Here is a 16441-nt window from a genome sequence, read left to right as displayed (position 1 = left end):
CAAAAAACTACTGGAATTGGTAAATAAATTGAGTAAGGTCACAGGGTACAAAACCAACATATAGAAATCTGTTACACTTCTATACACTAATAATAAAGCAGTAGAAAGTGAAATTAAGAAAACAATCCCATTTATAATTGCACCAAGAATAATAAGACAAGGAGGAATTAACTTAAACAAGGAGGTGAAAGAGCTGCCCTCTGAAAACTATAAAATACTGATTAAAGAACTTAAGATTACACAAATGGAAAGACATCCCATGCTCATGGACTGGAAGAACAAATACTGTTAAAATGCTATATATCCCAAAGCAATCTACACATTTAATGCAGTCCCTATCAAAATACCAACAGCATTTTTCACAGACCTGGAATAAACAATCCTAAAATCTGTATGGAATGACAAAAGACCCAAACAGCCAAAGCAATCTTGAAAAAGAAAAACAAAATAGGCAGTATCATGATCCCAGATTTCAAGATATACTACAAAGCTATAGTGATTAAAACAGTATGGTACTGGCACAAAAAAGACACAAAGATCAAAGGAACAGAAGAGAGTCCAGAAATAAATCCACAACTAATTAATTAATCTTTGACAAAGAAGGAAAGACAACAGAAAAAAAGATAGTCTCTTCAACAAATGAACCTGGGAAAACTAGACAGCTACATGGAAAAGAATGAAACTGGGCCACTTTCTCACACCATACACAAAAATAAATTCAAAATGGTTGGAGGACCTTGGGGCACCTGGGTGGCTATGTTGGTTGAGTGTCCAACTTCAGCTCAGGTCATGATCTCACAGTTTGTGAGTTCAAGCCCTGCATCCTGATCCTTTGTCTCTCTCTGCCCCTCCCTGGCTCATGCATACATGTGTGTTCTCTCTCTCTCTCTCTCTCTCAGAAATTTAAAAAAAAAATGGTTTAAGGACCTAAATGTGAGACCTAAAACCATAAAAATCCTGGAAGATAGCATAGGCAATAATTTCTCTGACACTGGCAGTAGCAACATTTTCCTAGATGTGTCTCCACAGACAAAGGAAACAGAAGCAAAAATAAACTACTGGGACTACATCAAAACAAAAACTTCTACATAGTGAAAGAAACAATCAACAAAAGTAAAAGACAACCTACTGAATGGGGGAAGATATTTGCAAAGGACATACCCGATAAAGAATAAGTATCCAAAATATATTAAGAAGTTACAGAATGCAACACACACAAAAAAACAAATAATCCAATTGAAAAATGGGCAGAAGACATGAATAGACAATTTCCCACACAAAACAATGGATGGCCAACAGACACATGAAAAGATGGTCAACATCACTATCATAGGGAAATGCGAATCGAAATCACAATGAGGTATCCCCTCACACCATGAGAAGGGCTAAAATCAACAATACAAGAAACAAATGTTGGAGAGGATGTGGAGAAAAAGGAACCCTTGTGCACTGCTGCTGCGAATGAAAACTGGTGCAGCCACTGTGGAAAACAGTATGGACATTCCTCAAGAAATTAAAAACAGAATTACCATATGATCCAGTAATTCCACTACTGGGTAGGTACCCAAAGAATGTGAAAACACTAATTCAAAAAGATATATGGACCCCTATATTTACTGCAGCATAATGTATAATAGCCAGTTATGGAAGCAGCCCAAGTGTCCATCAACAGATAAATGGATAAAGAAGATACACACACACACACACACACACACACACAATGAAATATTACTCAGCCATTAAAAAGAATGAAATCTTGCCATTTGCAGCCACATGGATGGATCTAGAGAATATAATGCTAAGTGAAATAAGTCAATCAGAGGAAGAGAAATACCTTATGATTTCACTCATATGTGGAATTTAAGAAACAACACAAATGAACAATGAAAAAGAGACAAACCAAGAAACAAACACATAGCTGTAGAGAATTAACAGATAGTTTCCAGAGGGGAAGTGAGCAGGGGGATGGGTGAAACAGATAAAGGGGTTTAAGAGTATACTTATCATGGTAAGCACTGAGTAATGTATAGAACTGTTGCATCACTATATTATATATCTGAAACTGACACTTATGTTAACTATACTGGAATTAAAATTAAAACAAAAATAAAACAAAAAAGAACAAAAAAACCTTTTAACTTCCCAATTCATGATAAGTCATATACATTTCTAGGAATGTTGCCTAATTTAGGAAAACTTCAATGAAGTTTCTTTCATATAAAATTAATACATCACTGTGTTGTACACCTGAAACTAACGTAACACTGTGTGTCAACTATACTTCAATAAAAATGTAATGAAACAAAAGAAACAAAATTCAGCCCCTCAATCACACTAGCTAGCCACATTTAAGTTCTCAATAGCCATAGGAGCTGGTAGGTGTTAGAGTGAACAGCCACAGATACAGAACATTTCCTTCTCTATAGAAAGTTGTACTATATAGTAATAGAAAAATGGCCTGAAAATTATCATTTAGGCTGAGATTTCCACTGAGGATAAGTGTAAAAAATTTATATGCTCACCTTCAACACTCCTGGATAGTTGATGCATACATTATTCATAAATTACACTATGAATAAGAATGGCAGGTTTGACCTTCACAGCCAAGTAAGTGGTAAACAAAATGCCTGCAAATTAGGTCTAGTGACAGGTTCATGAAGCAGGTTTTTGCTATAGATAAATATAATCAACATTAATATTATAGTAGATTATGGTATTATAGTTTATTACTATAGGTAGGAGAGTAAATCTGTGAGCTTATAAACTGAACATACTGCACTTATACTGACCAGACGGCTCTGAATAGGCTCTTTAGCATTAAGGTCTGATGTTAAAACAGTAGTTCAATAATCAAACTATTCAAATAAGGATTCTGCCATTTTCTGCCCAAGAAACATTAAATGCATTGAGCCTGGTTCATTCATTAGCAAAACCTAGACAATAGTATATGCCTCAAAAGACTGCTACAAGGATTAAATGATTTAAAACATATAAATCATTTAGCAGAGTCTCTAGACAAGTTAAGAATTCAATAAACATTCTTAGCCTGAAAAAGACTAAATTGGATGTGAATTCAAATTAAAAGACAAATGTAACTTAAACTAGGATAAAAACATTAATTACCTTAGTTTATTCAATCTTCAGATAGACAACACTTACACATACATATGAATAAACTGCTGCCCCACTAATAAACACTTTATGGACTAGATAATGACATAATGGCACCGACAGACACTTCCCCTGACAAATCTACCAGCATTGGAGTCTTCTTTACTTTGGTTGATCACAAGTACTACAAAGCTCCTACTTCCTTACAACTAAGACCCCAAGAGTCACTTTAAAACTTATTCCCAATGGCTGCATCCAGTTATAGAAAAAAACCTATGGTGACAATTCCATATAACCAAGAGGAGTACACACAAAGAAGCATAATATTTACAAGTCTGCGAACTGCTTTAACAAAAAAATCCAGCAGGGGTACGAAGCTTGGAGGATCTATGTGGGCTGGTAACTTGTTGAAGCTGCTGGGTACACGAAAGTTCATTATATTATTATTATTCTGTTACATATACATCTGAAATGATCTACATTAAACATTTAAAAAATGTTATGGGAGGATGACATAAGTAAGTAGAAATTTTTATTGGGTCACTTGTAATATTCCCTTTCCAGTAAATGCAGTTGGTCTTGCTTACAAATGCCAATTGCGCCTGCTTTTCCACAAAAGTGTATCAGAAACTTTCTCCTGACTGACATAAACATTGGCCACAGAAGTTGGTTTCAGAGTTCAAGTTTGGGAACTGTTTAATTCAGAGAAAGATCAAGTACTTTGACCAAGTGCCAAAACCAAATTCATTCATCTCTAAAACCATAAGCTTGTATCTGTTCATGTTTGCTGCAAATATCCACAATCCTCATAATTTTAGGAAGCAAAAAGGACAAGAAAAGGCTGAATTATAAAATCTCAAAGATGTACTGTAGTCAATTTCAACAGCTAGGGAAGGTCAATTCTTGAGGTGAAATTCAATGGCTGTCATTTTGACATAAACTTACCCAAAGGAAGTTTGGGTAACTTTTCCTTTTAAATGCTTTTCCTCTTCAAAAATTTTAAGAGATTAAGTAAGGCAACTAGGCCAAATAAGTTCTCACTTGCTTTTGTTATTCTTCTACCTCTTCACCAGCCTCAGAGCCAGGATAAAAACGGCAGTGGTAGCAAGTGGGGGTAATGGAGAGAGGTCCATGGTTCTGTGTCACCCTGCTCTCCTTGGAGTAGAGGCTGCAAACTGACAATCAGACTCACAGGAGGCTTTGTTTTGGCCCCAGGTAGCTTTTTGGAAATTCGTATTTGTTGCTATCATTTAAAAATCAGAATATTTCATTTAAAAATCCCTGAAAAACTGAGAAATCTGGCAATGTTGGAATGGTCCTCTGGCATGAAAATAATTGGCTCAACCCAAGCAGCAGTTATCCCCTGAGACAGGAAGTATGTGCTACTTTGCAATCAGCCTGCCACACTGGTATGCATTACCTACCTGACCCCTGCAAGTTAGTTTCAAGAAGAGTTGAGCAGTGGTTCTGAAGAGGATCTACCATAAAAACGTTAACTAGTACATATGCTTATTTCACAGCATGCACAAGCTAGTTATCTAACTCGTAAGGCATAAGGATCTATCACTTACTGTTGTAATAGGTGCCAAATGGGAGTCTATTTAGAGGTGTTAGGACACTGATTCTGCCTCAAAAGTACACTATATTGACTACTCCAGTACCGTTTAGTTAAAAGGTTTTGTAATTTGGGCAGGCAGAATGAATTCAGAAACAGTCTCAGCTTGACTGCACACTAACATGAAAAGGAACTAAAAACTGGGTGGAAGAAGGCATTTCGGTCCACAGGAAAGCTGAAGGAGAAGAGGAGGTTAGAATTAGAATGATATTCCTCAGTTCCTGGTGCATAGTAGGTATGATGTAAATTATTCCTGCATGCATGGAGAAAGCCTCTTCATTCTACTGATGAAGAATATAAATCCTGAGCAGACATATCAAAGGACACTCATGCAAAATATCATAGATTCAGAAATTCTTAGCTCTTGCTGTATTTTAAAGTTCAGGGAAACAATTCCCCCTTAACTGGTAGTTACCTAATTCTGTCATCACCCTACCCAATGGTCCCTATATAAACTTAATGAAATATATATCCATGAGTCCAAGTCTGAGTTATTAAACATTTATTTTCAACTTTGCATACATATTCAGTTTCATGTTCTGCAAATTAATTTAATCCACCAAAAGAAAAAAAAAGTAATTCAGAAAAATATGAAATGTCATTGCTGTGTTTGTTCACCAAATTCCCTCTGGAATAGCCAGTCTGATTACATCCTGAGAATGATAATGAACTGTAACTTGACCTGAATTTTTAAACTTTCAAAGATTGACCTGAAAATATTAGGTAACTGCCAATTAAGGAGAAGAAAAAATTAAAGACAATATTCAAATTTAAAAAGGATGCTCTGGTATAATTTTTAAATAAAATAATTAAAATGTAAGTTAATAAGAAAATAGCATATTCACTGAGAGTATTTATTCTACCACACCACAAATATTTAATGAGTAGCAAAATAAAGTTGATGGTTTCATCTAACATATTATGCAGACCAAGTAGCTGACAATCTAAATTAGATACCTGAAAAGAAAAATCAATTAAATGCTAACAACTCAGAGGAGAGTCACCAGGAGAGTGAAGAATCTAAAAAACACAACATACAAAGAATGAATGAATAAATTATTATAAGAGGAAAAAAGTCTGGAGAGGTGAGGATGAGGCATTATGGAATCTTCAAATACATATAAGGGCCTTGCTAAAACAATTTTAGTTAAGTTGCTGAAATGGGAGGCAGCACTGTGTGATGGCAAGAACAGTAAACCACGAGTTAAAAACCTGCAGTTTGAGTTTGGACCTTGCTACCACAGCTGTATTTCAGATCTTTGATGAATCACTTCACCTCTACAGGTCTCAGTTCTCTCTTCCATTATATGGACAGTAATAGTACATAAGTATCCTTCAGTTTTAGAATTCTATGATTCATTGATCTGAAAAGTTATTGCATGTTTTCATTTCCTTTAAGGTAGAGTTGTAGGAGGTATTTCTCTCTCAGTCCAGCACCTCTTCCTATGAATTAGTTGTATTTCTTGCTACACCTTCTCCTATACCCAAGCTTAATTCAGACTGTGCTAAGTGTCTTCCATTCAAACTGAGCAGAGTATTACCTCATTTCCCCCCTTGTGCTATGCAGTCACTCCTTTCTCTCTCAAGACCCCCAAATACCAAGACTCCTGTTCTATCCTTTTCAGTTACTACACACCCAAATGAATTCCACAAGCATTTCTAAACTGGCTGTGGTTATTCTTGCAGGCATATCACAGAGATCAGTTACAGATCATGTACACAAACGAAGCAGCCCAATAGGCTGGTACACGTGATATATTAACAACCCCTAACTTCCCAACACCAACGCTAACCCACCTGCCTCAGTACCATACTCCCCTCCTTCCTCTTGGGAGGTGTCCCACCCCATCTCACATTCTCAGACGTTTCAGGAGTGATTATCACTTCTGTCACCTGTATCTTCTGATTGTCCATCCTTGCTGGGTCATTTTTTTAGCATTTACATAGGCTGAGCATTAATTACTGTAAAAACAAACTAGAATGCCTCCCTTGTCCTTACTTTGCCTCTCTAGCTTCTTTCTCTCTCCCACCTCAGCCCAGCCAAGCTTCCAGCCTCATTTTGTGTGCCCTGTCTGAACCACACCACTCCAGACATACTGACCTTTTTACAATTTCCTTAAGCACTGTCTCTGGAATCAAATTGTATGTTGGCTCCCATATTTATACCAGTACACATAGGAAAACTTCTTACCGCTGTACCTTAGTTTTCTGGCTTGTAAAGTGGGGATACAAGCTTAATATATGTATGTTGAATAAATAAATCCAGCATAGAATTTATACTTTAAACAACATATAAAATTTTCACTCTACTATAATACAGTTGTATATAAAAAGTTAGCAGATAATCCAGGCATCTTATCCATTTCCCTCTATTACCTGCTGTTTAAGGCCACCATTAATATCTAGCAATGATCAGAGATGGCTGAAAACTTAGATCAATGCAAGTGTTCTCGATAAATGCTCTAATTACTGCAATATTTTACCTAAAAAGCAAGTAGAAACTTGTTTAAAATAATCTTTTGGAATAAAGATGAATGCTTTATATGATATTTCCCTAAACTCTGTATTCATTTTATCTGAAAAGACCCCATGAAAACTCCCTAACTATATTCCAGCCTATTAGTAAGTGCATATTTACCCTTCAAAACCAGCTTAGATTTAGTCCCCTGAGAAGCATTCTCATACTACCTTTGTTCTATGTTTCTATCTTCAATCAGTATGCATTCTTCTGTACCTTGAACATCCTTCCAACAGTAACATCCATCACACCATAATAAAATTTCTTTATATATGTTCTGCTATTAGGCAGTGTATTTCTTGAAGACAAGACATTGTCTTAGTCACTTCTGCACTCCAAGGGCCTCTGTGTCTTATAGCCATTCCGTGGATATTTATTTGAAATGACTTCAGAAAACAAACAAGGTATTTGGACCCCGATGTGAGGAACACTGGTTTAAAAACAAAGCTCAGGGGTCCCAGGGTGGCTCAGTTGGTTAAGTGTCCTGCTCTTGATTTCAGCTCAGGTCATGGTATTCCGGTTCATGGGATCGAGCCCTGTGTCAGGCTCTGCACTGACAGTGGGGAGCCTGCTTGGGATTTTCTGTCTCCCTCACTCTGTGCCCCTCCCCAAGCACATGTGCTCTCTGGCTCGCTCTCTCTCTCTCACTCTCTCAAAATAAACCAATAAATTTTTTTTTTTTTTTTAAGTCCAACTCGAGGTGCTTGGGTGGCTCAGTCAGTTAAGCATCTGACTTCATCTCAGGTCATGATCTCACGGGTCTGTGAGTTCGAGCCCCGTGTCGGGTTCTGTGCTGACAGCTCAGAGCCTAGAGCCTGCTTCAGATTCTGTGTCTCCCTCTCTCTCTGCCCCTCCCCTGCTCATGCTCTGTCTTTCTCTGTCTCAAAAGTAAATAAACATTAAAAAAAAATCCAACTCTATGAAAATGTTATTACAAGTTATCACAAGTTATGTTATTACAAGTGGGAGTTATTTTTGGAAACTAGTTTTTAACCTATAGAACTTTTATCACTAAGATAAAGAGACAAAATTAAAAATTCCCATAGATCTAACAGACATATTTGAAAACAATGATTTAGTGACTAGAACTAAGAATCAATTGCCATAAACAGCTTAAATTCTCCTTCTACCTGACACTGTACAACACTGAGAAAATCGTCAAGAATTATTTACTCAACACATCTATCGGTATACAGTAGGAGGAACATCTAAGATGAATCATAGAAATTAGAGTGTAAATGATAAAAAATTAACTTTTCATTAACTAAGAAAAGGCTCAAGGAAAATGGCAAATCAATAGTTTTCTACATGGGCAACACACCTTATTTAAAATTTTATGATACACACATATGCAAATACTCAAAGATAAAAACACACATACATATGTTTGTGTGTGTGTGTATATACACACACAAATATCACAGAAATTAGGATTTACTTAATATGCTTTCATTCTTCCACTTCACTAAAGCAAATAAGCAATTCATAAAAATAATACTGGTAATTTGATCACAGCTCTAGTTACATGATGAGGTATGGAAATTATAACAAAAATAACTATTGGGTCACAGTGGAGTTATTTTAATGATCATATTGAACTAATTTTTAAAAATATAACCATAATAATAATAGAAATCAGTATGAATAGAATCTCATTTGATGAAGGGGACAAATTGCTCATTAGATTTTTTTTTTTTAACGTTTATTTATTTTTGAGACAGAGAGAGGCAGAGCATGAACGGGGGAGGGTCAGAGAGAGAGGGAGACACAGAATCTGAAGCAGGCTCCAGGCTCTGAGCTGTCAGTACAGAGCCCGATGCAGGGCTCGAACCCACGGACCGCAAGATCATGACCTGAGCCAAAATCAGACGCTTAACCGACTGAGCTACCCAGGCGCCCCAGATTCTTTTTTAAACAAGAGTTCAACACAGGGGCACCTGGGTGGCTCAGTCGGTTGAGCATCCAACTTTGGTTCAGGTCATGATCTCGCATTCCATGGGACACAGCCCTCATCAGGCTCTGTGCTGACAGCTCAGAGCTTAGAGCCTACTTAGGATTCTGTGTCTCCCTCTTTGTCTGCCCCTCCCCAACTTGTGCTCTGTCTCTCTCTCTCTCTCAAAAATAAAAATAAACATAAAAAAATATTTAAAAAAAACACAAGAGTTCAAGACAGGCATGCAATGCAACAGAAAATATATATATGCTGTGTCTGTAAACAGCAGCAAAATCCTCAAAAGAAGATTTATGTACAAATGCAGATATACTTTGGTTATACCACAATAAAAATAAAAGATTAGAGATTTTGTCTAGGTTCAAATCTCAACTATGTTATTACATAAGCAAGTTATTTTACCTCTCAAAGCTACAGCTTTCTCACCAAAAAAGTTGCGATAACACCACTACTGTCAGAGAGATCTTATAATAATTAAATAACATAAATGAAAGGGTTTATTGGAGGGCCTGTTTCTTTTTTGGTACAATTGAGATTCTTAGTTTGCACAAAGAACATTGGTAAAAAGAGGAACGAGAATTCCAATAAAACAATACAGCTTAGATACTGGAACAATGTAGTGAAAGAACCAAGGAAGCATTCTTTAAACATCAAACAAGGGATGCCTGGGTGGCTCAGTTGATTAGGCATCTGACCAGCTCAGGTTACTACCTCATGGTCTGTGAGTTCGAGCCCTGTGTTGGGCTCCGTGCTGACAGCTCAGAGCCTGGAGCCTGCCTCGTATTCTGTGTCTCCCTCTCTCTCTGTTCCTCCCCACTCACGCTCTGTCTCTCTCTGTCTCTGGAAAATGAGTAAACCTTAAAAAAAAAAAAAAATTAAAAAAAGCAAACTAAAAAATCTCCATAGAAAATCTAATTTGTGAAATCCAACCGAAACATTTTAGATAACATAACAAATATAACAAATACATAATGCATAATGTTACTATGCAAAGGAATACCTTGATTAAAGTTTAATCAGACTGAATATGAGATAACATTCCCATACAATATACTATTTTCATTCAGTTAAACAGTATGAGGTGTTTATCAAGACCTGGAATACAACTTGCTAGAAGAGAATTTAATTGTATTTATAGGACTTAAAAATATTCTACAATACTCCAAAATTAGGCATGTCTGATTCTCTTGATTTAACTAATATAAAAAAAAAAAACTGCAGCATAGAGATGTGAATTACTTCAAATGCTGAATCAAACTTTTTGTCCTATGAACAATGATTTTTTTAAATAACAAAAAATGTTACTTCACTTTTTTTAACAGGAGGATATTCATGAAGGCAATGAAAGAAATTATAAAGCCTTCTTTAATGAATGCAGCTCCATTAATAAGCCTGCTGGAACATGGTGTAAAGAGAAATGACACATATTGGCTTTTTCAAGTGTGGGTGTCTGGTATTCTTGGGATTTTTCACCCACTCATATGAGTCAGTTTTATATAACACTGTAACATATAATTTGCCTCCCACTCACAAGCCAACACTTCAGAGATAACATCTCACCCCAAGTTATTTAAAGACTATGAAAACTCAGAACATTTTAATATTTTAAAGAAATGTGCAAACAACCAAATTATTACTATGTCAGCAACAAACTCCTTGGCTCCAAAGAGGCATTCTAGTATGTTCCAGTACTATAAGAGTTTGGGGAACATGTTAACAAAATATATGAATTGTTTTACTGTAATCAAATATCATAACTTTATTTAAAAACCTAGGTGTTTTACAAATATTATTTTTGTACATAGAGAAAATCAAGTAATTAGGCAGTGATTTAGCAACTACATTCTTACTGAGGAATTATTCCCAGGAATACTAATGATGGTCAAACCAATTCCAAGGCTAATTGAACGGCTATATATGTAAGATTAGATGACCACAAATATAAAGGGAATATCCAGATCTTTTTTGTTGTTTATGCCTAAATTCCTTTGCTTGGAGCATCACTGGAAGACAGTGGTTTCATGACTAGAGTTTAAAAATCATTACACTGAGACTTCTTTATTAAATTATTTATCATGAGATAACTTTAGTTTTCTCACACTGGAAGGAAGGAGTCTCCCAAAGGAGGCAAGAGAAGCATATAGGAATGAAGAATGCAATTTAAAATAGCACATCCAAGAATGAACCTCTTCCCTTAGAGACTCGTACTATTATGAAAAGAAGCACCAACCTTATGTCTGATGGAAAACTAATTTAAATTAAAAAAAAAATACTATATTAGATGACCTCTTGGTGCATGAGTCATATCCACCTTATATAGTCTACTCAAATTACACATGACCTGTTTAAAGCTCACAGATGTTACACACAGCTTGGGGTTATTTCAGGATGCTCACTTTGCTCTTACAGACTGTTTTCTAGTCTTGAACCATGACATGTCAGAATCTACAGTACAACAGAATGCCATGTCAGCATTTCCCTGTAAGGCAAACCTGCAATATTTCCATGGAGGGTAGAAAGAATAGAATATAAAGAGCACATGATGTAGAGTCGAGCAGAAATAGGTCCAAATCTCAGCTACATTTCTTCTCTGCCTACAAATCAGACACTCCTGACAAATTAACCTGAGAGCTGGGCAAACAGTTAAGCTGTTGGTAAATCTGTTATAAAAGACCCTCTTTGACCTTTAGCTTCTTAAGGGGTTAAAGAAAGCTAATAAGTATATTCCACATAGGGTTATAGCCTTATTTATACATATGAAGCTTCTAGCACCTAGTATGTGCTTTTTAAAATTAAATTCAGCTGCCTACTCATTCCTAGACCTTAAGAAAGTATACCACTCAGTAATACTAGTAAAGTAATACATTTTTTAATGTGGTAAAATATATTTAACAGAAAACTTACCATTTTACCATGTTTAAGTGTACACTTCAGAGGTATTAAGTACATTCACATTGCTGTGTAACTATCACCACTGCCCATCTCCTGAACTTTATCATTCCAAACTGAAACTCCACACCCATTAAACAATAAATCCCTATTACCTCCCTCCTATCTCCAGCCTTTGGCCATTACTATTCTACTTTCTGTGAATTTGACTGTTGTAGGTACCTCATATAAGTGGAAACACAATTTTTGTCCTTCAGTTATACATTTTAAAGTGTCAAATAATACATAGTAACAAAAATCATCTTTCATTAAAAATTTTTTTTAATGTTTATTTATTTTTGAGAGAGAAGAGACAGAGTATGAGCCGGGGAGGAGCAGAGAGAGGGAGACACAGATCCGAAGGAGGCTCCAGGCTCTGAGCTGTCAGCACAGAGCCCGATGCGGGGCTCAAACTCACGAACTGTGAGATCATGACCTGAGTTGAAGTCGGAAACTTAACCGACTGAGCACCCAGGCGCCCCTAAAAAAAGTAAAGAGATACATATCAATAGTACAAAAATGTTTATATACGTTCAAAATATTTCTCCTAGGAGAAAGACATTCATTAATTAATTTTATGGTATAAATAAGAAACTATTAGCAGTACTCACATAATACTCTATGTAAGTACTAAGCTGCAGGATATACAAAAAAGGACTTAGAAAACATACATTAGCTTTGTCTCAAGAGAGCTGGTAACACCCTATAGTATAGGGGAAAAGTGAAAGACAGAAAAAGAATATGGGAGTATGACATTAACTTTTTTTTTAAGTTTATGTATTTATTTTGAGAGAAACAGTGAGAATCCGAAGCAGGCTCTACATGCTGTCAGTAGCCCCTGACACAGGGCTCAAACCCATGAAACCATGAGATTCTGACCTGAGCCGAAACCAAGAGCCACTCAACCAACTAACTGAGCCACCTAGGCACCCCCACATTAAATTTTTAAATATGTTTTTATAATATTGTATCAGACCACACCACTAGGTAAACCAACTGCATTATTTTGGTACCTACTAATACATAATGGTGTCTTGGTATCTGTCTTAATAAAATCAAGGTCAATGTCAAAGATTTCTGGTACTGGCTAGCACAATACCATGAGATCTTTCCTCTTGGCCCCCAGGTGGCAGTGTGGCCCAGAGGAGTAGAAATGATTCTCAGGTCCAGAATTCCCTGCCAAAATTTTTTTATAAAAAATCCCCCTCTTATAAGAAAAACGTACCTTGCCTGATACACAAATGTACTTACTGAAATCTATGACACTAAAATCAAGAATTAGTTATGTGCCAGTTGGAATAACGAATATGAATTCACTGGAATCTGCTACGTTTGACCCCAATTCTTGCCCTGAATCTCCTTGTACAAAAGAATGGATGTTGAAATATTTTTAACAATACCTGTGGTTTGATTTCTACACAGTTCAGTGATCATGACAGGATGAAGGTTAAATATTCTTAAAGGGGGAAAGTGTATATAAATACCAGAGAGGCATCACAGACCCAGAACTAAGAGGAAACTCAAAAGGTTGTGACCCCAACACAGACCACCCACACCATTCACATACAGAACTTACTGCAAGGTATTGGCCATCTGCCTCTGCCTTCTGGAGCAGGCAGGAATGGTGGCATTTTTCTTCTGCAGACCAAAAGGCTGTTTCACTTTGTGCTTCATTTGGTTCCTCTCTTTCTAATGACAGAAACAACCATTCACTCTCCCAGTGACTACTTTTAACTGATGTCAGAAACAGTAACTACTGATCCGTAACATGCTCCTTATTTTTGTCACTATTCCCATAAGTCTAGTTTCTGAATAAAAAAGCAGACTTGTTACTGATGAAAGTGTGACCTTCCATATGCAATAGTCTAATCAGGTCTAGTCACTAAGTCTACACTTACACATGAATTAATCACTTAACATTGGGGTCTCAGTTACTGTGTCTTTACTGCTAAAGAGTATGTTCTTCCTGTCCTCCATCTACTTCTCTGACTGAAGTCATTCTGAAACCCTGGATGTTCCTAGATATATTTCATCTACTGATAAATACTTAAATTACTAATCCACAATAATTAAATCTGATATTTTGGGGGTATCGCTCTTGAACTGAGCATCATGTTATCATTCCCCACTTCACAAAGTTCTGAGAATATGCCCATAATTGCAATGGTAGAATAAACTGAACAGACAGACATAAGGCCAGCTATAGCCAAAACACAACCTCCTTTTTTGTTTCACGTCAGTGTTATCAAGTGCAGGGCACCAGAGTAGGCACTATGCAGATACTTTCTGGAAAGACCAGTCATTAAAGTATTAATTTATTCCTTTAGATTATTTTGAGGATTCATGAAAAAGGCAAAGCGCTACTGGATATTTAAATTCATCACAGAGGGGCGCCTGGGTGGCTTAGTCGGTTAAGCGTCCGACTTTGGCTCAGGTCATGATCTCACGGTCCATGATTTCGAGCCCCGCATCGGGCTCTGTGCTGACAGCTCGGAGCCTGGAGCCTGTTTCAGATTCTGTGTCTCCCTCTCTCTCTGCCCCTCCCCTGTTCATGCTCTGTCTCTCTCTGTCTCAAAAATAAATAAACATTAAAAAAAATTAAAAAAATAAATAAATTCATCACAGAATGTTCCCTTATATTAAAAACAATGCAGTTGAAACAAGGAAAAATTTTAAAATAAGGCCAATTTGTTCTGTTTTATTCTGAGAGAAAGAGAGAGAGCGAGCATGTGAGCAGTGAAGAGTGGCAGAGGGAGAGAGAGAATCTTAAGCAGGTTTCATGCTCAGAGAGAAGTCTGATGCAGAGCTTGATCTCACAACTGTGAGATCCTGACCTGAGCCAAAACCAAGAGTCAGACACTTAATAGAATGAGCCACCCAGGTAAACCAAAATAAGGCAAATATGTAAGCAAAAATATAATATTCCTAAAAAATTGCTGATATGTAAGTTAAAGAGCTAACCAAATGCAATGTGTGGACTTTGTTTTGATCTGATATGAAAAAAAAACAACAGTACAAAGACACTTTGAGATAAGTGGGGAAATTTTAATATGGACCACATAATATATGTAATGAATTAATCACCTTGAATTTATTAGCTGTGATAATTACATTGTAATTATTTTTTAAATCCCTGTTTTTTGAGATTAATGCTAAAGTGCTCATGGTTAAGATATAATTTCTTTAATTTACTTTAAAACATGCCAGCTAAAGAAAAGTATGTTTGTATGGAGGAAATACAGAATAGAACAAAAAATGACTCGAAATACTCACAATTATTAAAGTTGGGTAATAACTACATGACTACTCCATATACTCTTCTAGTTTTGAATACACTTAAAAATTTCCATGATATAAATTCTTTTAGATAAAACAAAGGTCAGTACTGCACTTAAAAAAAAAATTTCTTTCTAGTATAAAACTTTGGGTAATTGTATTGCAAAACTCTGTTGAGGGATAACCTGTAAATCCAACAAGTATTCAGCTCTCCACGTTTCTAATGACTTAAATTTCCTTTATTATTTTAAACTCTTATACCATCATATTTGTTTATAACCCATCAGTGTTTGCAGTGATTTTAAATATAGTCTTAATTTTAATTTTACTTGTGAAGTGTGTGTGTGTACACACATACATATACATAACATACATACATGTGTCTACATATAAAGAGAACTCCTACTTTTACTGCAACATTATTTATAATAACCAAGATATGGAAGCAACCTAAAAGCGTCCACTGAAAGATGAATGGATAAAGAAGATGTGGCATATATATACAATGGAACATTACTCAGCCATGAAAGAGAATGAGACCTTGCCATTTGCGAAACATGGATGGACCTAGAGCATATTATGCCAAATAAATTAAGTCAGAAAAAGACAAGTATCATATGACTTCATTTATATGTGGAATCTAAAAGACAAAAGAACAAGCAGACAAGAAGAAACATATCCACAAATACAGAGAACAAACCAATAGTTGGCAAAGGGGAAGGGGGTGGGGGCAAAATGGGTGAAGTGGAATGGGAGATGTAGGCTGCCAGTAATGGACTGAATAACTGAGGGGGATGAAAGGTACAGCATAGTGAATATAGTCAGTGGTATTGTAATAGGGTTGTATGGTGACAGATGATAGCTACACCTCTGGTGAGCACAGCATAACAGCTGTCAAATCACTATGCTGTACACCTGAAATGAATGTAACAAGTGTCAACTACTTCAATACAAATGAGAGAGAAATGGGTGGATAGCTAGGTACATGTAACATGAAAATCACCCAAAATGGACGATGATGACTACTATTTACTGCTGGTTT

The 16441-nt window shown here is 36.3% G+C and overlaps 1 protein-coding gene across 4 annotated transcripts in view; it reads right to left on the bottom strand.

Moving 5' to 3' along the window:
- The window catches only part of ZRANB3 (zinc finger RANBP2-type containing 3), a 303348-nt gene that overhangs the window by 245904 nt on the left and 41003 nt on the right, over positions 1–16441 (bottom strand). The window lies entirely within an intron of this gene.

The sequence above is a fragment of the Panthera pardus genome, unplaced genomic scaffold (assembly GCF_024362965.1).
Source record: "Panthera pardus isolate Hobbes unplaced genomic scaffold, ASM2436296v1 HiC_scaffold_10, whole genome shotgun sequence".
Taxonomy (NCBI): Eukaryota; Metazoa; Chordata; class Mammalia; order Carnivora; family Felidae; genus Panthera; species Panthera pardus.
This window is presented reverse-complemented; position numbering and strand designations above follow the sequence as displayed.